Here is a 26,118-nt window from a genome sequence, read left to right on the forward strand (position 1 = left end):
ACTTCATATAAAATATGTTTTATATGACATTGTAGCAGCTTTTATGGTAAAAAACAGGAAACACTACTAGCATTTGAAGTCACCCGTAAGCAGACTGAAGTTATGTGCTTCTTTCATTTCCTGAAAATATCACATAACCGTTATCTACCCGTAAGACATTAAAAAAGAAAAAAAAAAACACAACCAAAAAAAAACCCCAACAACAACAACAACAAAAAACCCAAACCACTTTTTCAGATTTAAAAAAAAACCTGCTGGTCAGGATCTCAAGTAATAATTTGGTATTGCCCAGGTTGTGGGTACAATGGCAGCAGATTACCCATAAAACACAGGGCAAAAGGAGACTTAGCACTAACCTTTCCTCAGCAGATATCAAAGAGGAAGCAATCATTGAAGTGTTTTTACCCTCAGCAACTGTAAACATCTCAAGAAAATCCACCAAAATATTTCACCAATAACTGTAGAGAAGCCAAATGGTTATGCAAATTCTGCGTTTTCATTTAGAAAGACTTCAAGTGATACTACAAAAAAATTGCAGACTCATATTAAATTTCAATAACTAGAACCTCTAATTAGAAGTATTCAGTAATTCATTTAATCCACTATCCATTGTATCAGTCAATAATTTCAATGGCATGCGTCCAGCCACATGCAGACACCAACTGAACTACGTACATCCACAACTGTGCTGTCTTATTAATGACTGTTCTCAATACAAGGATCAAAGACAAACTGCTGAAAAAAAATTGGTGATATTTAAAACTCTATCCAATTATTGTGACAATCAAATGGTTTTATTATTAAGAAACAGACCTTTAAAAGACCTAACATATAGACATGTTAATGTGTTTCCAATATGAATTGGGAAGCTTTCAATAATTAATAATAATTAACTATATACCTAGTTATTTGAATGGAGAACAAATTCAGCCTTCCTCTTTCTGTAGTAAAGCACAATTTCTAATAGAAAATAACGAAAAGGAAAGGTGAGACTGTCTTAAGGTGAGACAATGCTCTCACCAGTTTTATGTAATTATTGTGTATTTGGAAGATTAGCAAAGTAGATATCTCAGGTGAAAAACTGATGAGAAATACATTCCTTCCACATAAAGAACTTTATCTGGAAGAGCTGGGAAACACATACTCTAAACATTGATGCTGGTTTCAGTGTAATTACTGATGTAATCCAGTAGTCAAGTAAGTGTGCTGCTTTGGTCATTTTGCAAAAAATACTTCTTTCAACATACTAAAATTACCATGTTTTTGTAACAGAACAGGTAGGGAGATTCTCAGTGCTAAAGGTGCAAAAGGAAAAAAGTCCTCCTCTTTCTTCTGTCTTTTTGTACGTTACTACAACTTTGTATGTTTCCTATAAGGGACAGTTTGTGTTGCTTTATTCTAGGAAGTAATGAGAATTGTCTTTCTAATTTTTTCAGTCATAATCGACTTTTCTTAACATTAAATTGAACTATGTCTGTTTCAGTGAGAATTACTTTTTCCTTCTAAAAAGTAGCTATTTTTTCTTTCTAAATTAGTTAGATTTTTGCAAGCCTTCCTCTTTGAGGAGTCCTTAGTGATAACCATAACAGCAACAAGAATCTTGATAAAACCTGGAAGTCTTTCACAGCGTGAAGATATGATCCAGCACACAAGGACTGCGGGCTGAACAATGTCTTCACAGTGGGTGGAGAAGTTGAGTCATGCTGAATGTTTGTTGACCTAATCTAACCTGCTAAAACACAAATTAGGTTGACCTAACCTAAACAAGGTTGTTGACCTAACCCTAACTTGTTTAGAAATAAATAGTCTTACATTGATACAACTGTTTTAAAATAAAGATACAAACATACAACATTTTTGAAACAATCATATTAACCAAATTGAAACATTATTCTTTTACATTCTTAAAATAACAATGCATTTCATTTTTAGAAGTCAGGATTTCCTTTCTCTACAGAGGTTACAACACAGCAAATTCACGACATGGGAAAGCAGAGGATTTTTGGCCAGGAGAAGTGCCTAAATTCTCATTTAATGGTGGCAGTCACTATTAACTCACTTGCAAGACTCAAGGAGATTTTTAGAAGGCTCTATTTACCAAGTACAAAGCTATCATGAAAATATTAGCCTTTCCTTTATGCATAAAGAAAATACCATTAGACTTCATGGGTTTTTTGTAAAAAATATCAGTTTGTATTCAAAGACTTTCTTCACATACACCACTACAGTTACTAAAAACTAACACAAACTCTGGAGTTTAAGTAGAAGTTCACACTACGGCTATACAGGATAAATGTAGTAACATCTAAGTAAGAACATGAGCTGGTGCCTGCTCCACCTCATTCCAGGATGTTTCACACTGTGCTTAAGACATCTCAGAAATGGTGACACTCTCTAGACCTTCCAGTGAGGGCCTTTGTACTTGCCAGGCAGCCAAACAGCAAGGATAGGCAAAACTGCCCATTTCCTTTCCTTCCTGCCCTTCTTTCTTCTTTCATTTCCCCTGTCAACCAGCTTTCAGTTGTACAGGAAAGAAAAGTATCAGAAAATAAAAGGAGTAGTACTAACCATCTTGATACTGCCTGCATTGCAGTACCACCCAAGACAGGCTTAGGTCAAGCCCATCTGTCAGACGTACAGAAAAGACAACAAATGATCGATGAACAAAGATCTTGCAACAGAAGAAACCTTGAAAGGTTAGGAAGAGAAATGGCCCGAGCAAAGAAAACATGCAGAACGGAAGCACAGGACAGACTTTGAGGCCTTGTGAGCCTTCAGGATAGCAGCAATGAGCCAGGTTTACAACGGTTAAAGCAGTGAATGGGAACAGCAGTATAGCTCCTTGCTTCCTTTTTGCCTTTGCATTCCCCAAAAAGTATTAGGTTTGCTTCTGATCAAATCGCTAAGTGAAACAGAGAACTTTCTAAGATTATATCCACTAAACCAGTCAGTAACCATTCTCTGGATCCAAGGCTAAGTGGCAGGAAAATGGCTCACTGCCATATAGCTGACCTCTCTCCCCAGAAGCAGGGAGACAAAATTCCCACTGTTTAAAATAAACAGTCTCTTACATACATTATGATCCAAAACATGTCTGGACATCATCTGAAATAGTGTGAGCTGGCAGAATTCAAACTGCATCAGGAAGCATGCCATTAAACAACTAAAAAGCTTACATGATTTTGGGGCAGTGCTCGAGTCTATATTCTCATTTTGATTTATTTAAAGACAGAGTTGTACATATAGATCCAGAGAACCTTCAGCAGTTGGAACATCCCTAACATCAGCTAAACTACTTCATGAACACTTTAATATGGGTGGCATCATTCTATATTTACAGTATTTATTCTCCTTTTACTTTTTTAGTACAGTCCTTAATTAATTGCATGTACTATAAAGCACAATGCGGTACCAGCAGCACAGAACTTAAGAAGCCTTTTCCAAGTGGGGTATCAGGAAGGAGCAAACTTCTTATTGTTCATCACGTAAACAATATTTTAGATAAAAATATGCACTACATTAATATTTTGCTAATTCTGTTTGCTGTAGTGATTTGCTGCACAAGTCAGGTGCCTTCATCCTTCAGATCAGAAACAGAGTACTTTGCCCACACACCCTGACTTGGACTCGCACCAAACTATAACTTTTTCTACAGCTCCCATCTATAGAACAAAGATGATCACAGAGGAAAAATACAGCTGAGCTCCGTCACAGAAATATCTGTGAAAAAGATGAAACATGGCCATGGTGAAACACAGGAACATGGCTATTTTGGAGACAGCCTGACCTCTGAGCAACCTCTTCGTCAGCCTCGTTCAGTACAGGTTGTTCCCTGTGGCCATTCAGGGCAGGAGTTGCTTCCTTTGCATAACATCTTTAAACAAACATGTTCTCTTGCTACCTACGCCTCCTGCCATTGCATGTCAGCTTGCATTCTGTCACTCAAATTGCTCACTACCAAAAATATTGAGTATACACCACATTATTCAAGCTACTTGTATGCAGATTTTAAAAAACCCCAGGTTTTTGCTGCCCCAGGGCAAGCAGAAAGACATATAGTCAGAGAATCAAAATAAAAGCATCTTACCCATACTACGCAGCATTTTTTTCAAATCTAGAGTTTTTTACCCAACAGCAAACAGGAAGCAAAGTTGACACATCAGAAACATGGCTGAAAAACGTTGTTAAATTTTACTCATATGGTTGCAAACTGAAAACTTCAGTAAAATCATGGTGACTTGGTAGAACTGGATTCCCAGTAATGTTGCTTTAGTGATTGTAAAAAAAACCTGAAGACTGGGAGGGGAAGTTTTCTCTCATTGCTCCTGAACTGAGTTTGACAAGTGGCTGCTGGCTGGGGTCAACCCACCACAGCTCAATGCAAAGAAACATGAACAATCTTAAATAACAACACTTCTCTCTCAAACAAAGAGACCTTTAGCATAATTATCATAACTTTATTTGTGCTACCACAAGATACTAATACAACTTTCTCCATTTCCATTAAAAAGATTTCTTTTTCATTGAGACTTCTGTGGAAGTACATAATTTTACATTACTGCATGTAATGCGTTACCAAAAATACATGTCTTGGAAATTGATTTTCATGAATACCACGTAAAGACTACCTTAATTTAAAATAAACTCTGACTCTCAAGTATTATTTTTCTTCTCCAGGAGTTAGGTATTTTGCTGTTAATTCCTCAGCATTTTGTGAATCTCATATTACAGCTTCCAATGCAATGAAGATGACACAGAGTCAACAGATGTAAAGAAATAGTAAGTCCAATAACTCAGACATTGAGAAAATGCTCAAATAATTTTGTCACATAAAAATTCTAAAAGTTAATGTGCCATGCAAATCAAAACACACTTGTGTAGCCAATTTCTCTGTCATGTAGATTAAGAGGTTAATTCAACAGAATTATATATAGAAAAGTAATAGTAATAACAAACACGCAAGAATGAGACTCAAAAGAGAAACTGGTCTTCACATCCTGTTGGAGCCAAAAGTATTATCACATATACTACATCTGCATATGCTGCATAATATCCCTGAAAATTTTCACTGGCAGAAGCACTGAGGGAGAGCACTAACATTTTGTGTCATCTTGGTTATTTCATACTGATAGTTTGGGAGCACGGTTCTACTAACACTGATCCATCCATTAATGCCACATTTCTCTAAGGCAAGATGGGGACCTCGGCAGAAAGGTTCCTACACTTCCGTATACGTTCTCTGTGCAGCCCAACACTGTCCACCCCAGTACAGAATTATGGAGCTTCCTGCAAAATGTTTAGGAGAAGAACGTGGCAACAACAGTGTCTGACTGTTGACAGGCATTCATTTATGTAGATGGTTCACTAACAGATTGCAGTTCTCACCAAGGAGGTTGAGAACTGGAACAGAAACTTTCATGCCCTTCAGGGAATAGGCAGAAAAAGGGTGATGAATCACTAACAGAATCAAGTATTTTTTCTAGCTCCTTTAATTAAAAAAAAAGAATTAAGACAGTGACTGAAGAGTCCCTTGCTCATAAGCATTCACTGTTTCTGAAGGTGAAGTCTTACTAATTCTGTGCCATGTATTACATTTGGGAAAACAAATGCCTAAATTAAGAGAGATGAAAAGAAAACAATTCAAAAGCCAATTCTATACATTTTGAAAAAAAAAAAAACCAACCAACCACCCCCCTACCCCACCCCCCCCCCCAAGAAAACCCAATGAAAACCCCAACATTTCTGTGAGGCTCCACCATGAGATGTGTTTTAGCTATCTCTGAGCAAGCATTACATCAATTCAGGAGACTCAGTCGTGTACACAACTCAATAAACTACACATAGACCAAGTGTCTTTGATCTTTTTACAGATTGCACAACACAAACTGCTTACATGCAGTCAAAGTTTCTGTGTATGAGGTAAGAGATCTAGACAGATCTAATAAAGGTAAGATATCTAGAGATCATTCTCACTTCTTTATACCTCTACTCTGCTTCCAAAGTACACTTCATTTCCTTCAAGATAGATGTCAGTTTAGGTAACTGCTTAAAGATAACTCTAAAACTCTTCTTTGCAAAGAAACAGAAAACAAAACAGCTCTGATGAAGACTACTGGTTTAATTAAAGCATTGCCAAATATGTGGGTTCCTCCTGAAAAAGCAGAACTCCCTTACATTTTGAGTAAAATGTTAAGAGCAATTTTGAAAATTACTTATTCTTTCAACTGCTCACAACATTAATTTTATATTCCAGGAAATACAGTAAGAGCCGTTTGAAAAATACTTGTAAAGGGCTTTCTTCTACTCAATTTGATAGAAATGTGGAATTTTTTTTTTTTTTAAATGTAAGCAGCATGTTGGTTCAACTTTTAGTACTAATAAGTGGTTTGCTGCTTGGTCAGTTGTCTGTTTTACTTTCATTTATTAATAACTAGGATCCTTATTAATAAAGGATAAAGAGACAACACCAAATAACAGGATTACTAGGCTCCCTAATCCTGTAATGAATATAAACGGGAGATTATAGCAGGAGAAAAGGCTGAGCGTGCTTAAGTTGAACAATGGTTCAGCATGAGTACACATACCTAGAACCAGGTCTGCACAGGGAGTCAGACTACTAACATAACTAAGAACTCGTAAAATCATGTTATACACATTAATTCCCCACTCAAAATTGTGGCTTAGAAAAGCCAAAACACCAAGAGGAAACTGGCCAGAACAGCCAGTAAAGAACATTAGGACAGAAATGTCTGTAAGCAATTGTTTCATGCAAATTTAGCATCTCTCTGGAGCTCTGAGTAAAGGCATGTTATGGGAAATTTGGGATTCATTGTCCACGACACCCGAAAGGATCTTCCTTGCCAAACACCTGTTTGGGGACACAAAAACAGCATGATTTAATTTTTTTAACATGACACCAAAAAAAAAAAAAAAGGCAGCTTTTATACAATAATGCTAGCGATACATATAGTCTTCTAGATAGTGAGTCACTAAGGAAGAGGACATTTGGGTTTCTAGGCCTTCCTACCTGAAAGTTTCAAGCTGGACTGTACAACTTTTCAAACACAGTAGTAATCATTAGGCTAGGACAAGATCACTAAACAGAAACCACTGAAAGATGTATGGGATCACAAACAGATCACAACAAAATTTCTGTGTCTGTAACAGGCACTCAACAGGAACTGGACAGTTGAGATTAAAAATAAAAAAATCCTCCTGAGAGCAAAGGCCTAAACTAAGATTCCCATCCCCAAACATCTTGTCAGCAATATTGTTTCTTAACAAAAGTACTTATATGTACACACTGCTGTGTTTCCATTTGCATCCAGTATGTCCTTTAATAACACATGTGCGCTGAAAGAAAATCTTGCAGCACACGCAGGCATAAAGATTAAACATACATTTAAGTCTTCTGTGAATCTAGGAACACTTTCACAGAACTAGGAAATCATGTAAAGAAAGCATATGAATAAACCTTAAGGTTAATTTTTAAAATTTATTTCAAAAAATAAATGGACTAAACACAGAAATAGCCAGGCTGCAAAAGGTGCTTAAAAGTGCATGTCTCATACATACAGAAATATCATGTTCAAAACAGTTAGGTGATAGCCACAGATACAAATAGAAACTTAAGAGTTGTAGAAAACCACAAAGGAAAGCCAGAAGATATGTGGAAATATTACTGTTGACATACTTAAGGCACATTAAAAGTTTAGCTAATACTTTAGGAACTAATAAACCTGTAACAATTCTACCCTCCATAAATATTTATTAATCCCCCCCCAACCCCATTCTGGGAAAAGGCACTATTAGGAATTAATGATGAAACAGCTTATAATATAACACCAGTTGATATGAAAGTTGAAGAGGACCCACTGAAGCTGCACACATACTGGCAAGTCGAAAAAACTTAAAAGCAAAATTGAAAGAGCTGTAAAGTCAATGGTTGTGTTCTGGAGCAATGGAGAGGAGGAAAACTAACGTGCTGCTTTTTTGAAAAGGGAAACAGAGCAACCTGCATAACTCTAGACTTCTCAAAATAATGAAACAAAAGATACACAGTTCAACAAATGAAAACATGAAGGACAGCAGTGCTATTTAACTACCACCTTGGCTTATGGAAAAACCAGATAACTTAATAATGTAATGAGGAGAGTGCACAGCCATACTTAACAGCAACACAGACTTTGCGAAGTATGTCAGGCCCCTGGGAACATGGAATGCAAGCTGCTCTGATGTAACGGGGACTCTGTCCTGAAAAGCAATGACGCAATGTAGCTAATGAAGTAGGCAATTAGACTAACATGTACTCTTGGTGAATTGCTTTTGCCATAAACTGGGGAATATCAAAGAAGCATATGGATTTATTACCTCTGCTTTTGGCACTGATGCAACTGCAACTGGAAGTCTGTATTCACACCTAGCATTTAAAATTCAAAAAACTAGGACACCGGAGAAAGGACTCAGAAGAATGACAGAATAATTAAGGAACTGAAAGACATGTTCTCTTTTATACTGCAGCAGGGGATTAAACCATTTAATTTCTGAAGGAAGGTCAGGATGTGATTTGATCATTTTTGATAAGCATCAGTATGAGAAAGTGAAATCTGATTATCTATTGATTCATCTGCCTTGCAGACAAAGAAACAGCAAGTTTCAATTTCTGACAGCTGAGGCTATGTAGAATTAGACTACACAACAATTATTTTGATGGTCCAATTTCTTTTTTATTTGTGTATTTTAAGTAGATAAAACAAGAAACAAGTGCTCACTGAAAAACAAATATGTTAGTGCTATTTGCACATCATTGGATTTTTGTCTCCAAAAGAGTCACTCTGTTTGAAAAGGAGTAATTCAGACAACTTCTACGGCCCTTCTTATAAAAAAAAAATATTGGAACAAATCACTGTAATGTCATACTCTATTAATCAGCAACACCACTCATAGTAAGGCTAACCGGAGAAAGCTAACAGCTTTCTTGGGACTCTTCTCAGAGCATCTTTTTCTTTATTATCCTCAGGATGACAAAACAGGTATCTAATACATCAGGTATCAGACATTATCCTGCCATTCAATTCTGGTATTAACAAGACCTCTAAGGTAATACTCTCTTCTGGTTCTAGTTGCCCAGAGCCAGTCCAAGGATGGTGGGGAGGGGGAGGAGAGAGAGTGTGTTTTCCATAAAATGTGATATAAAAGGAAGGATTTAAAGAGCTAAGCAATGATTAGGGGAAAGCAGATAGATCGAAGTCTTTGACAGTCTTTAGTTCTTCTAGGCAGTAAGGAGTTTACAAGAAGGGGATTTAAGTTAATTAAGAATAGTTTAAAAACTGGCAATGACTTTTTGGGGAGGTTTTGGCATCTCTGTCACTGGAGGTTCTGAGAACAGGTTATACAGAGAAGGGTACAGATAGAGCTGATGCAGACTTGGAGAGGAGGAAGGCCTTTTGGGCCTTTCTATCCCTGTATCTATCACCTGTGTCTTCTGAAAGACACAAGAAAAACTACTTGTGGTTTAGGGTAAGAAAAATAAACTACATAAGGCGCATTCCTACAGTTTAATGTTCCTTTCTGTTAAGTAACAGTCCTGTGACCTTCCTTTCTGATAATCTGAAATTCCCATTGTAAATTCAACTGGAGAAATACTTCCCCATTTTTTATCCTGAACTGTGTGAAGAGTTCCTCTGCAACATTACATAGCTGCCACATTTCTCAAGGGAAATTTTTGCACCTTAGTGTGGGTGAATACATGTCCACCCCCATCCAACTAGTACTGATAGATTATTTGACAGTTGAATTTCAGTCAGACCTGTCTGCCTCAAGAATATTTTTAAACATCAAGACCTTAGTGTTTAATATGTCTGGGATGTGCATCTTAGAAATCCTATCTCTAACAGATGAAATGAACACACTGTCGACCCTAAATTCCTGCGTGAGTTTGCCCGCCTTTAACTAGCCACTCTAATCTTCCAATAGTTATCTGTTTCATTTTTCCAGTACAGAATTTCACACTCACTAAATCTCATCTCTTCTCAAACAACAGGATCAATATTCAACAGTATTGTTCTCAGGGTCAACAAGTGACCAAAACTATTCTCATGGTTCTGTCCCTCTGATGTTGGGCTTTACATAGGTCCCCTATTGTTTTTGATGGGATCGAAGCTCTCCTAGTGCTAAAAAATTCTAAATTCTCTTGTGAATACATATTGACTGAATCATGTCTGAATACATAATTTCAAATGCTGGCTCCTGCCGTCTTGCAAACACAGCATCACTCAATATATTTTTTAAAATCTGTTTTAATGTACTTTTTATTCATTGCACAGTTGTACAATTTTCAGTTGCACAACTGTGTTCCACAGTTGATGCAGGAATTTTAAGAAAAACATGTTTTTTAAAGTCCTCTTCTTAACAATGGCTTAAACAAGGCCATAAAATAAAGTCATGATATGAGGGTTTTTTTATTATTTAAAGTCAGAACTGTTAGATTATAAATGCTGCAGAAAAGAAATTTACACCAAGAACAAAAAGGTAAACCAGCTCCTGGAAGTTACTGGTTCACAGAGTAATTTCATACAGAATACCATATTAAAAATATATATTTCTTACAGCAAAGAAATTATGGCTTCCTGCCTTTTATAGAGAAACTGAAGTCTTTGGCAAGAACCACAATGTTTTGAAGAGCACTACAAGCAAAGGCAAAATTCTGTTCCTGCCAGGGGAAAGGCAGCTGTCACATTAAACTAAGAAAACTTTTCAGACCTTCATCTAACATGTAAAGAAACCCTTCTAAGTTCTAATAACAAACGAGTCATTGTAAAATAATCTCATTTGCTTGAAGTCTCAGCCATTTGGCACCCAGCCAGAGCGGGGTGAAGAGCCAGGCACTTAATACATGAAATTCCAAGCAACTAGAAGTCTGCAGGGAGCAGGAGACTATATTACCAGCAGCTGAGTGAATAAGACCTCAAGATATTACAGAGGAATACACAGAATTCAGTTTTTGTGGGCCTTCTTAGCCTTTTGCAGGAAGATGGGTAGTAAAGTTCATAACCAAAGGGTGCAGAAACCTATGTGTCACATAAACTGCATGACCCTACAAATGTAGAGTAACAGTGCTGGGAGGCTAACTTCTGATGAAAGGAAAATAAGAGGGAACAATATGGACAGCCTCACTCATCACCATTTTTAAACCCAGTAACTCAGTTAAGCTGTTTGAATTTCCTGCTCAAAGCTAAGATAATCATCTTTTCTATCAAGACAAAAAAAAAAAACTTTGTGAGTTTTGTTGGCTGAACTTTCAAATGCTCTTCCCCCCCACCCATCTTTTCTTACACAGCAAAAGAAAGAGGTAAGTAGAGAGACATGTAACTAAAAAGAGTAATCAATTTTTTTCATTCAAAACCACTGTTGGTTAATCCATTTAGCTGTGACCACATTCACTTTCCTTGAGTGCTGCAGTGAGCCACAAACTCTCAATGTGCACCACAAGGAACAGAGCCCTGGCTAGGTCAGGATTCAGAGAATATGCCAGGGTCCAAACCAAGCCAGACCAGCTACAGCTGGGTGCTTCTGCTCTACATCCTTTATGCATGATACCTACTCAGCATTTCCCATGCCCAATATTGAATGTTCAAGGTACTCCATACGCAAACATCTACTGCCGCGTGCTCACCACCCACATGCCACCTGTTAGGCACCCTTTGCTCCACCCAGCTCCCGACATTTTTACCCACTCCACAAGCACTGAAGGGGTCACTGCAATCATAAGAACATTTAATGATCATTTAAAAACATAAAACTAAGTATTTTCCCATTACATTTCCATCTGTTTTGACCCTCTACAAGCGGCAGTGTTCCTATTACGCGTCACTAAGCCATGGAATAACAGATGTGTTAAGACTATGACAAACGCTTCCCTTTCATTGTATCAGATCCTCTGTACTGCAAAGAGAAAATTTGGGGTTTTTTTCCTTGCAGTGTTTATGAAACTACTTTAGAGATAATATTTGTGCCTCTCGAATGGCTTCTGTTTTTTCTTCACAGCAACAAATACTTTTACTCAGCTAATTATGTATTATCAGAAGGTAATTTCACCTCAATTATTTCTTGCCTCTAAAACCATGAGTGCACAACTGTGTGAGAACAAAGCTATAAACATTTCAAATAAACACCCACCCGAGTTCAGTGATCCAGCACGCTATCTTGAACTGCCAACACCCATGGGTTCAACAACAACAAATGACATTTCAGAAGCCTAAAGCAATCACCAAAGAAGGCTTCATGGGTTATATCACCTTTGATTCACTTTATGCAATGTACCATTAGAACCATACATTGATCATTAATTGCTATGCTCTAACAAGGTAAATAGGCACTTGAAACTGGATACGATGCACTGACAGATCAACCTGAATTTCTGGAGTTCTCAACAGGGTAAAATGACCGAGGCCATGATTTAAAAGCATCTGGTAATTGCTCCTATATATGATAAGTTAAAATTGACTTTTAAGAACTAGATTATCTTGGTTCACATTCATTGCTTATTTTTGTGCTGATCATTTGTAACCTGTACTACAGTAAAACCTAGAATGTCATAAGAAAGCTAAAAAAAAAAGCCAAACGGAAATAATGAAATACAGAACTGTCCATTAAGGGGACGCATGCAAGCAGAAATTCTGTTCTGTACAATCAATTATATTTTCCTCACCGATGATTCACCAGCAACACCATTTCCACTATTGTGTCACCTATGCACAGAGGAGAAAGGCTTCTTTAATTACTCACAAATAAACTTGAAATCCAGCAAAATGAGAACAAAAACAAAAAAACAGGTAGCAAAACGAGAGCTTAATGAAGCAGCAACAAAATGTCTCTATTATTATAGAAAGTCAAATCCAAATATAGACCAAATTACTGGGGCCAGAAAAAATCTTGCCTGGACAGATGTGGATTTCTTATCCACAGACAGGTGCACATTCAAATTACGTGCAAGTTTACATTGTGCTTATTGGTTTCTGACCATTCCCTCCTTCCCACCCACTGGTCCTTTTTGGACCTATCTGATTATAGACTGCAGATCATCTTCACCCACAACCACAAACCTGGTTGGGGCAAGAACCTCTGTTTACAGCCTACAGAAGTCTGTGCAGATAACCTCCTTCAGAAAGCCAAAAAATTCACTACTCAGAGAAAGTTACTCTTCAGAAAAGCCATAACATCTGCTCACTTCTCACGATACAGCAAAAAATACAGATATGCAACATGGGGCTTCTAATTTCAACCACTTAAAAGATAATTTAATATGGTGTGGTCAGAAATCATCTTTGCCACCATTTATTTTTGTTTTCTTGTAAAGGTGAGAAGACAAAAAGCATAATGCTCTTTAGTGCAATGGTAATACATCTGTCGTTCCTCAACATCACTCAAAATCATTCCAACCTGCAAACTTGCCTATATTTTGTCAAATCTCATCTTAAGTACAGGGCAGTTCCTTTTTTTGCTCTAAAGTTTTTACAACCACAAAAGTGGAGGAAAATGACCAGTCTGCAGTGGCTGACTCAGGAGAAAAAAAGTCTGGGTGAGGACAAATCACCAGTACCTTGGTCTGCCTACTGGCTATATGAACCAAAGAGCCCACGCCAACTTTCCCACACCACAGCAGCCTCCTCCTCCCTTCCCCCTGAACTACAGCTGGCTTTGAGAGAAAAGCACTTTATTTCACCCAAAGCCCACACAACCAAAACAATGGAATCATCTGATCCTGAATGAAACTAGTTGTATTTATGAAAAAGCTGAAAGAAAAACACCCAACAACAACAAAAAACAAAACGATGCTGTTAAGAGGAATTTTAAACAGAAAGAGAAGTCTTCACACTGGTATTTAAAAAAGTTTTTTTTTTTTAAAAATAATTCTGCCGATGATTACAGCCAAACTAGAAAAAAATCCTTCTGGCTAAAATGAAATATGCATAAATATACAGGAGTGACAAAAGACTATTTTTTTTGCTTTCAGAGCACTATAATTTTACTTAAATGGTAGGTGTTCTTTCTAAACAGAATGGCATTTCAAAGAGACATCCAATCCTGTATTTCAAATGCAGCAGTCATCTCTGAAACAGGGTCTTTAAGAAAATTTCAAAATAACAAGCAGGAAATTAGTGGAAAAAACCCCCACCTTATCAACTGTATTTTGAACAAAAACATAATCCTCAGGAAACAAATGCACCTCTCCCTAACCCCCTTCTCCTTCCTCCAAAGACCGTGCCTGCATAAAGATATAAGAAGCCACTAAACCACAGAGTCCCATGCCTGCCAACCGCAATGGCTAAGTAACTCACCATGTATCAGCATCATTTTACATGAAAGCCTCCCCTTGAGATTTGATAATAAGTAAAAATATATATTACAGTGTGATCACTGAAACTGAATGAGAACATTTTAAAATTGTATCTTTTAACAATTATTTTTTCTCTGAGAAAGGTGAGTTTACATCCTTGTACTAACAAACAATGCATCTCTACAGTGGCTTGAGTAGATCATCAGGTTGAAGGGCTTTTTACCCTAATGACAAAAATAGCAAACTGACTACGTTTTTACACATTTACTAATTGATTCTAATTGTTTACCCTTCACAACTATTATTAGAGGGAGAAGCATAAGGAAGGAATATGGAAGATTAATTTAAATAACAAGAACAGTAAGTTTGGCCAATGCCAATGAACGAGTGATGAGAGGAGAACAGGGCACAAAATTCCTTAAACACTGATTCCAGAACTACAATGCTGGAGGATCTGGGTCTCATACCCAACTACGTCTATCTCTCCTACCCTTAAAGAAAAGCAGAAAGCAGTATTTTAGACTGTTTTCCAACCAGGGTCCTTTGCGAGACCCGAGAGTGAAAAAGGGCATGTACTTCACATTTATATCCACAATTATAGCATATCAAGGGCCACTGATGGCAGTTTGAATTTGAATACTTCTTAGGTTGTTACTTGTATTTACCTGTTTTGTCTATGTCATACTTAATTTTTTAAAATAAGTTACCTCCTTTACACATCGCTACCTAGTAAAACAGATAATATACCCCTTCAGCATTAAAAGACAAAAAAATCTTTTTTCTTTTTTTTTTTTTGTTTAATATAGGGATAAAATCCTAGAACACTAGACAAATATCTTTTACGTGGCTTTTAGCAACTACAGGGTGCCAAAAAGTATCCTAGGGATGGATGAGATAGAAAAGTGGAAGACCATCTAGCTGTGTTATGGAATTGCTCAAAAGAAAAGAAAATTATAGCCTAGAAAACAGGACAGGTACAGATACAGACTAAATCCAAAAGAATCAGCACCTGTATCCTGATGTCTGATACAAGCCATCTAGAAGTTTTCCTTCTACCACTAAGATTTTATAAAAATTGTTATAAAATGCAGTGGAAAACTAGGTTTCACTAGATTCTTGCTGTCGTCTCATATACTTCACATGTGTTACAAGTACGATCCAGAGATGCTCCTGTCCCCTCTATCAGGTCAAACAGAAGTTATAATATACTGATGGCAAATACATTTAGACTAGCAACTCAGAAAAGCGGAGCACATCATGTCAAAAAACCTCTTCCCCTCTTTTTTGAGCTCACCATAAGCCCTTTCAGAAACAACTCTTCTGTTCTCAGTTACTTAATAAATTAGACATCAACACTCTGCCTCACCATGTCTGGCGGAAACTTACATCATTAAACAATGACCAACTGACCTCACATTCAACAGAAATTGGATCATAAAAGAACGCTCTGAACTGGATTTAGAAGTGAATTAACAAAGATGATTTCCACTGAAATCAAGAGATTTGTGCTAATTTGTAGCAAAGCAGAGCCCAGGTAGAAAATACCTTCTTTTAAAGACCTGTAATATGAGGTCCGATGTTAACTTTGATATTAAAACGTTAGAGACTTTTACCAAGAAGTACAATGTCGCATTAAACTTAACCAAGTATAAAACGTAACTACGAAAATGGAGGTGTGCCCCTAAAAAAAAAAATAATAATCTATACCTCAGGTTCTAGGCATATTCAACAGAGAATAATGTTTGTGCCATAGTACAAAGCACTGGTAAGACTTCAGCGTGGGTGTGATGCATAGCCCCCACGCTCCACTGTCAATCAATCAATTATCAAATTGATTAAGTGGAAAGAAGATAAAACTAATATGATGAAGGAAACAGGTAGTGTATCTTATGGGATGAGACTAAGCTTTGTTTGGTTAATCTGCCTCAATGGACCTGAAAGATAAAATAATAGTAGCTTATATATAAAGATCTGGAACAGAAGGAAAAAGAACAAGCAAAACCAAGATACAGCCTAACAGAAGCGACTATCAGGTGACTAGGAAGAGAGTCAGGATGCATATTTAAAAAGGATTCCTTAGCTTCAAAGAAACTTATCTTTTGGATAGCTTTTCCAACTAAAGCCCCAGGGGCAGAAAGCCAAATCTTAAAAGTCAAGATTGACAATTTCATGACACAAGGTAAATGACACTATTGTCTACATCAGCAGACAATAACACAGGAGATCATTTTCAGTCCTAGAATCCTATTTGAATGTAAAGGAAAAAACATGTCCATGTTGCTACTAATCTTACCAAAATACTGTTATTACTAATCTGTTAATCAGTTTTATCCTCTTAGAAATAGGCATAATGAATAAGCTGCAGAAGCAATGCAAAAATCTTTTGAACCACAATAATATTAAAGCTGAAATCTACTGAAATCTCCCAGAGACAAATTTTCAGTTTTTTATACTATCTTGTTGTAAAGAGAGTGTAGAAAGCATTAACTTTTACTAATGTGTAAATATTTTAATATATATAAATAAGGTAATTCTAATAATGCAAGCTTTCCTCCAGAAAGTTCTTAAAGATTAATAGAAATATGAAACCAAACTCATTCTCATAATTTTTTTATTTTCATCAGCCCAGGAATTTTTTCCCTATTGACCTGAGAATTTTTTGTAACCCTTTCTGATATAATATACCTATCCGTATTACTATAATGGCTCTTTGTTCTAGTATCTATATACATTATGAGAATTTAGATATTTTTTGTAACAAGCTGCTGCTGCTAATGCTAAACATTCCTTTGGAATTCTTTTCATTTAACATTACATTTTCTCTTACATTCTGCCTCAGCCACCCCTACAACAGAGGCTACCTTCACCAGGCCTAAGAAATTCTTTCCAATAAAGCTTCATTACTACCACTGGCATCCGTATCTTCTATGATGTTTCAAGTATCATTCAAATTGCCACTACCTCCTGCTTTAAGTTTTATAGTCTTCTAGTTTGACAGTACTTTAGTCTTACGGCCTTTTCAATGGGCTTCATATTGCAACTTCCCACACCTATAGGCAAGTCCGACAAGACTCTGATTAACGTTCTCTTCATTCTTCTGCGTTCTTCATAAGAGTGATTTCATCTGCTTATATAATTTAAATTACTGTAATAGTTTTTATTTAGAATTTCAATAATTTGTAACATTATAGTTTACATTTATTCTTTTTTTTAAATAACTTATTCCTATAAAATTATTTTAATAACAGCACATCTTGCATCTCCAGCAAATCTTCTGACAGCTCCCCCCCCACATGCTTATCAAGTTTAATCTAAAAAGACTCAAGAGTAAACTAATACAAAGCAATTTCATTAGGACTGGCAGGTCATACTTGAAAAATGCACACACTGTTAAAGAATGATCTGGTAGTGTTAATTTTTGAAAAGGCAGCTTTCTGTATTAACATTATCTTAGTCACTGTCTTCAAAAAGCAGTCAAAGCAAACTTATAGAGAGAGGTTACAATGGCACTAACACATCCTGCAGTTACACCACAGTGAATGCAAATTTAAGTGTTTAGCAATACTGATGCATAGAAGCAAGCAGCATTTTGTCATAACTTGAGGAGCAACAACAAGGGGTATCAATCTTTGGGGGTTTTAAGTTTCTTTTTGGAAATTCAGTTAATACTTTGTTTTTTAAGCACCTCAAGCTAAAGAGGTTGCAGTAACATCACATACCTTTTGATTGCCTTCTGATTGAATGGTGTATTTGCCTGCAAAATCTACCCAACACAATACCTAATCACTTGTTACCAGAATTCCTCCCCGCGGGAACTTCAGTCTTTAAGCAAGCAAAAGGCAAAGCAGTGTTGCATTTAATTCTAAGAAACTGAAAACTCAAATCCAGAGTTTGATTTTCTAGAAAGTCAAATTTTCCATTTTTCTTTTAAAAGAATACTGTCTCTAGTACATCAGTGGTACAGTTTAAGGAATATTCATTTTGCGTTGCTATTAGTACACAGTTGGCATCACCAGGGAACTGGAAAACACTGTCATGCGAAGTCCTCTGTGTTCTTGCATCCTGCTCCTCAGAACCGAGTTACCACAGCAACAAGTGAATGTCTACACCGCAGTTAACACAATCGATGTATGTATGCCATTGTAGAATGGAGTCGGCCGACACTGTACCTAGTAATTTAAGTATCAGCAAACACAAAGAGTTCTAGGGAAAGTAAAAATGTTTTAATCAGAACTTTAGATGAGTGACTACATGGTTTTGCCTCGCAGAGCTAAATACCCAGTGGATATACTGCACACAGTCAGTCTTGACTTTATTCAACAGCAAACATACCCAGCAGAATATTTGTGGTAAATTTTACCATCACTCTCTTCAGCCCTCTGCTTGTGGCTGACAAAAAGGCAAACGTGGTTATATATACATTTAAAAACACATATATGTATGTGTTTACATCTGTATGTATGTTTGTATACACATGAAAAAGATAAACCAATGCTTAATGTTCGTAAGCATGGGGGGATGAATTAAAAAGATTCGGAAAATATTAGTCCTGTGATACTGTAAACCATCACTTCTACAAAATGTTAATTCATTACTGCTCCCAAAACATGCAGTAACATGAAGAAGAAATTACATCTGCTATCCCAATGATGACAACTGCAAGCAATAAAGATATTTTTTCACCTAAAAAATGTACTTAAAAACTGTCTTCATTAATAGTCCATTCCAACCGTGGCTGGAATCACTATGTTGACAGGAAAACAGTGTATTTAGGAGCTTTGAAGACCCCAATAAACTGGTTAGCGTGGCCAGCAGGAGCAGGGCAGTGATCATACCCCTGTACTCAGCACTGGTGAGGCCGCACCTTGAATACCGTGTGCAGTTTTGGGCCCCTCAGTACAAGAAAGACATCGAGGTGCTGGAGCGTGTCCAGAGAAGGGCAATGAAGTTGGAGAAGGGTCTAGAGAGCACAAGTCTTATGAGGAGCGGCTGAGGGAGCTGGGGGTGTTTGGCCTGGAGAAGAGAAGGTTGAGGGGGGGACCTTTTCGCTCTCTACAGCTACCTGAAAGGAGGTTGTAGTGATGTGGGTGTTGGTCTCTTCTCCCTCATAACAAGCAATAGGACGAGACGAAAAGACCTCAAGCTGCGCCAGGGGAAGTTTAGGTTGGACATTAGGAAAAACTTCTTCACCGAAAGGGCTGTCAAACATTGGAACAGGCTGCCCAGGGAGGTGGTGGGGTCACTATTCCTGGAGGTATTTAAAACACGTGTAGACGCGGCACTTCAGGGCATGGTTTAGGAGACATGGTAGTGCTGGGTTGACGGCTGGACTTGATGATTCTAGAGGTCTTTTCCAACATTAATGAGTCTATGAAAATGGTTTCAATATTGACCTGATTGACCAGTAGTACTAAAATACTGCCTGAAAATATTTTTCTTCATTTAGTTTCATAGACAGCTGCAGCAATACAGGAGGCTAAAGAATGACTGCATGCATCAGTTTGCTGGGTACTTATGTTAGTCTGTGACCAAATAGATTATAAGATTTTCCTCTTTAAATGAAAAAGCTTAACAATGGAAAGTGTAAATATATATCCCCAGCTTCATCCACTTACTTTCCGAGCTCCGTATTCACTATATTTTCTATCAAATATGTATATTTCCCTAATTTCTCTCCCTAATCACATCAGTGAACATTTCCAACTTTATTCACAAGGAAGTTTGTGAAGATTTTATGTAAAAGTACAAGACGACAAGAATGAGCAGAAACAGAGTTCAGTCATGCAGTATTCTGGCAAACAAAATCTTCACCGAGGTTTATTTCAAACTTCAATACTGAAATAGCATTCAGATTCTTAGCTTGTAATTCATGGAAGTTTTTTCTTCTGTTGATTTGAAACATTCAAATATGAAAAACAAGTATTGTCACCTTCTTGTCATGCAACTCAAAACAACTGTCCATCAGCTTAACCTGATCACAAATGCATGAATAATGTGCTCCAATTAAGACTAATATCCTGAGTTTTGAGACAGCATTACCTGGGCTAGATTGTGTCAGAAGCCTTCCCAAAGTCCCCACAGCAGCAACCAGTTTCCATTTTGGAGTCCTGGGATGCAGAGATCAGCCTTCGAGCAGGCAGCACTGAGTCTCCCAACCAGAACTTGATTATTGCCACCTTGAATTAGTGCCATAAAACCTAGAACATGATGTACCATGTCAACTGCGCTGGCCCAGACCAACCTCCCTGAGATACCTGCATCCTTCTGGTATGCCAATGCTTAGGTCTATTACTTCACACAACAAAAATTTACATTGAAGAGAAATACACACATCAAGAAGTTTGATCATAAAATTCAAACAAGTTCCATAAAAACAGGAGGAGGGAGCAGTAGCAGGGTTCTGCCTAGGAGACCTGTACAGCTCCACTGCAACCTGCAGCTTATGCTTGAGAGGATGGCAAAGGTAAAGGTCCTGCAGCCAAGGGTACTGGAGGAAAGGACCAACTCCTGTTGGTCTGCCTCTGCTATGTAAAAACACTGCACTAATGGTATTTGCTGTTGTCTCTTGCTTGCCACATCTTTGTAACCAAGCCAGAGACAGAATCCCCTCCATTGTACAGCCCACAGCTCTCACACCGTATCAATGATCAGGGAAAGGAGAAAGGTAAAGTTTGTGAGAAAGCACTTTTGTTATCTGTGCACAATATTTTGCTGATGACCCATCTACCAGCTGCCTGAGACTCCACAATATCAGTCAACATACATCTTGGAAGTCTAGTCCTTTCTCCTGTCCCACCCACCAAAGCAAGAGCCCATATAAAGATTCACTGAAGCTATGCTTCCACACACTACTAAATCTCTGCAGAGTTAGATCACCAGTATTTCATACTATTACATCCAAGAAATTCTTTTAACTCTAAAGCCATACAAGACTGCATGGTCCAAGCCTACAGTGTCCATAGCCCCATATCATATCCTTCTACAATATACATAAGTTTCCACAGGGATTTATGCTGCTTGGCATTTATCAGCCATTTAACAGCATGACTGAGATATGACAAGAGAACATTAAGCTGTGAGGCTTGCTGGGACCCCTTTGGAAGGCCGGACTATTCAAAGTGCATCTGATGTAGGCAGGATCATGACCATGCTGCATCTAGAGGTGAAACTCTACCTATTGAATTCCATTCTGCATCGGCCTTCCTAAAAGTACTAATTACAACATAGTGTTAACCATCAGTGAGAGAGGATGATTGCATGAAGTGCGGAACACACCAACACAGAACCATTCAGGTTGGAAGAGACCTTTGGAGCTCACCTAATCCAACCTCCTGCTCCAAGCACGCACGACGGTATTGACGTACCCTCAGAACTACCTGTTGGACTATCTGGTCCAAAACCAATGCAGTAAAACCATATACTAAACTACATTCATGGAATTTTTAAAGAAAAGTCTAGCACCTTATTAAACATGCATTTTCTGGTTTCCTTCACTTACCGAAGTCCCCTCTCAATGGTCTGACAAATGCATTTATCATTGTGTTATCTTTTTGTTTTTAAAACCACAGTCTAACACAAATTATGCATTACATTGACTAAGTCCCCTGTAATCTTTCCCACTGTGTTCTTTTCTTACAGGTTTTAAGTTAGTATTCTAAAAAAAAAAAAATCGAGTTACTGAAAATATCAGAAATATCTTTACTCAAGTGACAGACAGATTAAAATACATCTTTTCTCTGTAGCAGTCTTGAAAAAACCTGTGATATCTTGATAAGTATATTATACTACCAAATCTAGAATTTGCCTAAATTTTCAGGAGGTTTATTAAATTTAAGGTGGCCATATACTAAACAGGAATGGTTTATCATCAGTCACCCCACTCCTTAGGTATCTGTTAAGGAAAATTCAGCAGCAATTTATGACTTTTTTTCATGGAAAGAGAGTACACCTGAAGAATGTACACCCATAATCCCCATGAGCAATGCAGATGTCATTAGATGCCTCTTGTAATGAAAAGGATTGCAAACTGAGAGGTTAAATACTGCTAACTCAAAAGTGTAAATAAATGACATGTTATCTACCCATATATCAAACAATACAGATGTTTTCAAGGCCCATGGCCTGACATCAGAAGCTTCCGAGGGGGAGAAAAAAAAAAGCGCTCCCAACCACCAAAAAATCTACCCCCAAAAATTAAATATCTAATCTATAAATCTTTTTAAAAAATCCAAACCAAGCAAAAAAAAACCAAACAAAAACAATAACCAAAAAGCAAACACCAAAACCCACAGTGTTTTTTTATGAGGGGCCCACGGTTTGAAGTTTTTCTCAATCTTAATCATAACAAAAAAATCTTACCTTGCATTCCTGGTCTAAAACTGACAAGAGGAAAACAAAGCGGTAAAAAATATTCATAAAGAAGCACTATTTAAAACGTTAAGCAACTTGAAAAGTTTTAATAAATATTCATGTTGAACTATCCCCTGCCACAACAGAAAAGAAAAAAACATAAATATGCTTTCGGCATAAAACAATCATTAATTTCAAGTGGTACTTAATTAGTGAGTCTGGAACAAATTTACATAAATTCTTATTACAATATAAAGCACATTTATTTCACCCTTCTAAGTACAGCTAACTGCGGGTAAATTAAGGGTTTGACCATTATGTGTCAGCATGGTAGTTAAGGCTTTATCTCCTGTCTTCCAGAGTTTCAGTTTCCTGACACTGTACCTTCTGCAAAGACTCACAATCCTATCTAGCAAAACCAGCTACACACTGACAAAAAATTGCCAGTGAATTAAACATCTTTTAACAAAAACAGTAATTTTAGCAACTAATTATGATTTCGTTAGTTGCAATTTTCACAGCTTGCATTTAAAAAGCTGCTGTGATGCTATGTAATTCCCACGTGTTACTCCCTCATCCAGGATCATTTACTACAATGGACTTGGATTTATGGCCCCACAGTGCAACATTCAGTTTATACTTGCTAATGTTACCAGATGGAGGATTCACAGAAACGCTCTGTATTCTAATATCTGAAGCACTTTATTGCACAATGTTAACAATAATTTTAAGTATGTGAGAGGAAACCTGTGTTTCATCTTCCACTTTCTGGCCTACAAGATCTGGCCACTACTTCTACCTTCCCCAGTGTTTTCCTTATTAGTCCGTTACCAATTAGGCAGAGCTGCTCTGTGCTGATTTAGCATCATATGCTGCACTGCAACACAGTTTACCAGAACAGCCCTCACCTAATAGCTTATATCATTGAGTCATGCCCACATCTTTCCCCCTGCTGGGATCCCCCAGAACTGTTGCTACCATGTGCCTTGACCAACTAAATGTTTTACCGAGCAGTTTCTACACTATATTCCAAAGACAACATATATATGTCCCTGCAACATATGCCATTATGCTTTATTTGTTAGCTTCCATAGGTTTGAATTCCAGTTATCTTCATGATACTAACCCATATCACTGGAATATTTCGGCAGGATATAAACTAGTATTGAAGGGTAGCATCTTTCCAAACGCAAGCCTAGAGAAGCAGTAAAATCCAGAGCATGAGTCTTCCGTCTTTGCTGGTCCACAGGCAGCAAAAGTCCAGATGGAGCAAATAACAAACACTTGGAAATACAATAAACTGCCTGAGATTTGTTATGTCACAGAAGTTGCCTTTGTTTTAACTCCTGCGTGGCAAAAAAGGGCACAACACTGCGCTTGTTCCAGATGCCCTAAACTTTTTTGTCCCAAGACATTATTTTACAAAATCCTCTTGAAGAGCTTATTGCATTAGTCGTTATTTTGAAGTACATGTATTATGAATTATTTAACTCATTTATTACGGCATGTGACAAAAATCCAGGTGTCATCTTTAGTGAAGGTATCAGAAAAAAAGAAAAAACCACAAAATTAACTGTACCGAAAAGTTTAAAAAAAAAAAAAACCAAAACCCAAAAACAAACCAAAACCTGCAAACCACCAACCTAAACAACAAATCTGGTCTTTATATTTAATAAAATTGTTTGGGAATTTTCACTTACTTTGGTTTTTTCCTTCTTCAAGTGTCTGAACAATTATATCAAGACAGCAAGACTTTATTTTAAAGTCAAAGCTTTGAAGAAAAGCAGGGTCCACCATGAAAAAAAATACAGCAAGCCTCCAAAAGAGAATGACAATTAAGCAACGTGTTCTAGGCAGTGTTTAATAACAATTTACTGTAAACTTTCAACGCGACTGGCTAGCTTACTGCCTGTACTTTGTCCTATAATAAACTGACACAAAATTTTGTCATTAGTCTCCTCATAAAATTTTCCATTTCTCATCCAGCACCAGGGACAGCCCAAAACTTGATAAACTGTTTTGCCAGATTTTGTACACAAAATCCCATCTTCACTGACATAGGTTTATATCGACTTATCTTCACCTCCTGTACAGCTATGCAGATTCTGCTATAAATGTAAATATATCTTCTGACAGTTTTACACTTTGACAGATTGCAAATGCTGTCAGATTAGAGTTGGTGTCTTCAATAAAGTAAATAAGTTACAGGGAATCACTACAGGAAAGGGCAGCAGGGATGAATGCCCACATTAGTACTTGATGCTGAAGCTCTCAGCAGCTGTGAACATTCATGCCTAAACGCCTAGGTGTTGCTGCTCATCATATTAAAAGCTCTGGTTTACAGAACGCAGTGACATATTTGACTTTTGCTTTTATCACTTCCTTTAATACCTGTACAAAGGCTGCAGTAGTCCCCCATCAGGTATATAAAACAGAGAGGAGGAAAAAAAAAACCCAACCCACAGTATAAAAACATCCATGCACACAAGGGCAGGAAGTGGTACTAGGATCATAAGCAAGCTATTCTGGGGGTGGTTCTTCTTTCTTTTAATACCAAACTCATTGTTAGCCCATAGCTGAGGCTCTGAGAATACTCTTGCAAACTGGTAAATTTTGTATCACTTCAGATTGTCATTAAGATTATGACAAATATTTATAGCAACAGCCAGGAGACAATGCAACCTCCTGTGACAGCCCCAAGTATTAATTCTTCAATGGGTTAAAGGAAGTAAAAATACAAAGAGAAGAAATATCTATATGTGTGTATATATAAAAAACACTAAATATTTGGTGACAGTTTTCTATTTAATTTCAGGCAAAGTTGTATGTAACAACTTCAAGCTGGTGCTTAAAGGTGGGTGCTATGAACATGTTCCATGCACTCACCACTAGTACACTCTAGCCTTCATCAAATGCTGAGGAAATCCCCTAAAACCCACTGGGGGTAAGCAAATGTCCAGACTTCAAATACAGACAGATGGATGGATGTATTCAGAAATGAGTTTCCTACACTTTCTAATTCCAGAAGTGGTTGTACTGGCATACAGCAGTGCCTGAGCAGAGATCTACATATAAACAGTTTTGGACCAGCAGTTATCCAAGAAGGCCACATTAGGAAAAAGAGAGTTGTGAGTATGTGTAGTACTGAAGGGGGACAAGTCAGTATTTCCAAATTATTTGCCTTCATGCCTCTTATCCCCCTCTACTTCTGTTCTCTCTCCTTCCCCAACATCTAATAAAGCTTGTTTCCCAGACAAAAATAAAACATTCATTTTCAGAGCTCTTCATTTGCTTGTACTTCATGTATTTGTACACTAGCTTAACATTTCTTATAATCTTATTCTCATTTTACACAACCCACTTCCTTTCTCCTACTTCTCAGATTTCTTTCAAACAGTTGCCACCCCTGACCCGGTTCCTATCGTTTTACC

At 37.3% G+C, this 26,118-nt stretch overlaps 1 protein-coding gene across 9 annotated transcripts in view; it reads right to left on the reverse strand.

The window, feature by feature from the left end:
* PRKD1 (protein kinase D1) overlaps positions 1-26,118 on the reverse strand; it is a 146,244-nt gene that overhangs the window by 77,294 nt on the left and 42,832 nt on the right. The gene's annotated exons all lie outside the window — the stretch shown is intronic.

The sequence above is a fragment of the Phalacrocorax aristotelis genome, chromosome 9 (assembly GCF_949628215.1).
Source record: "Phalacrocorax aristotelis chromosome 9, bGulAri2.1, whole genome shotgun sequence".
NCBI classification, from domain to species: domain Eukaryota; kingdom Metazoa; phylum Chordata; class Aves; order Suliformes; family Phalacrocoracidae; genus Phalacrocorax; species Phalacrocorax aristotelis.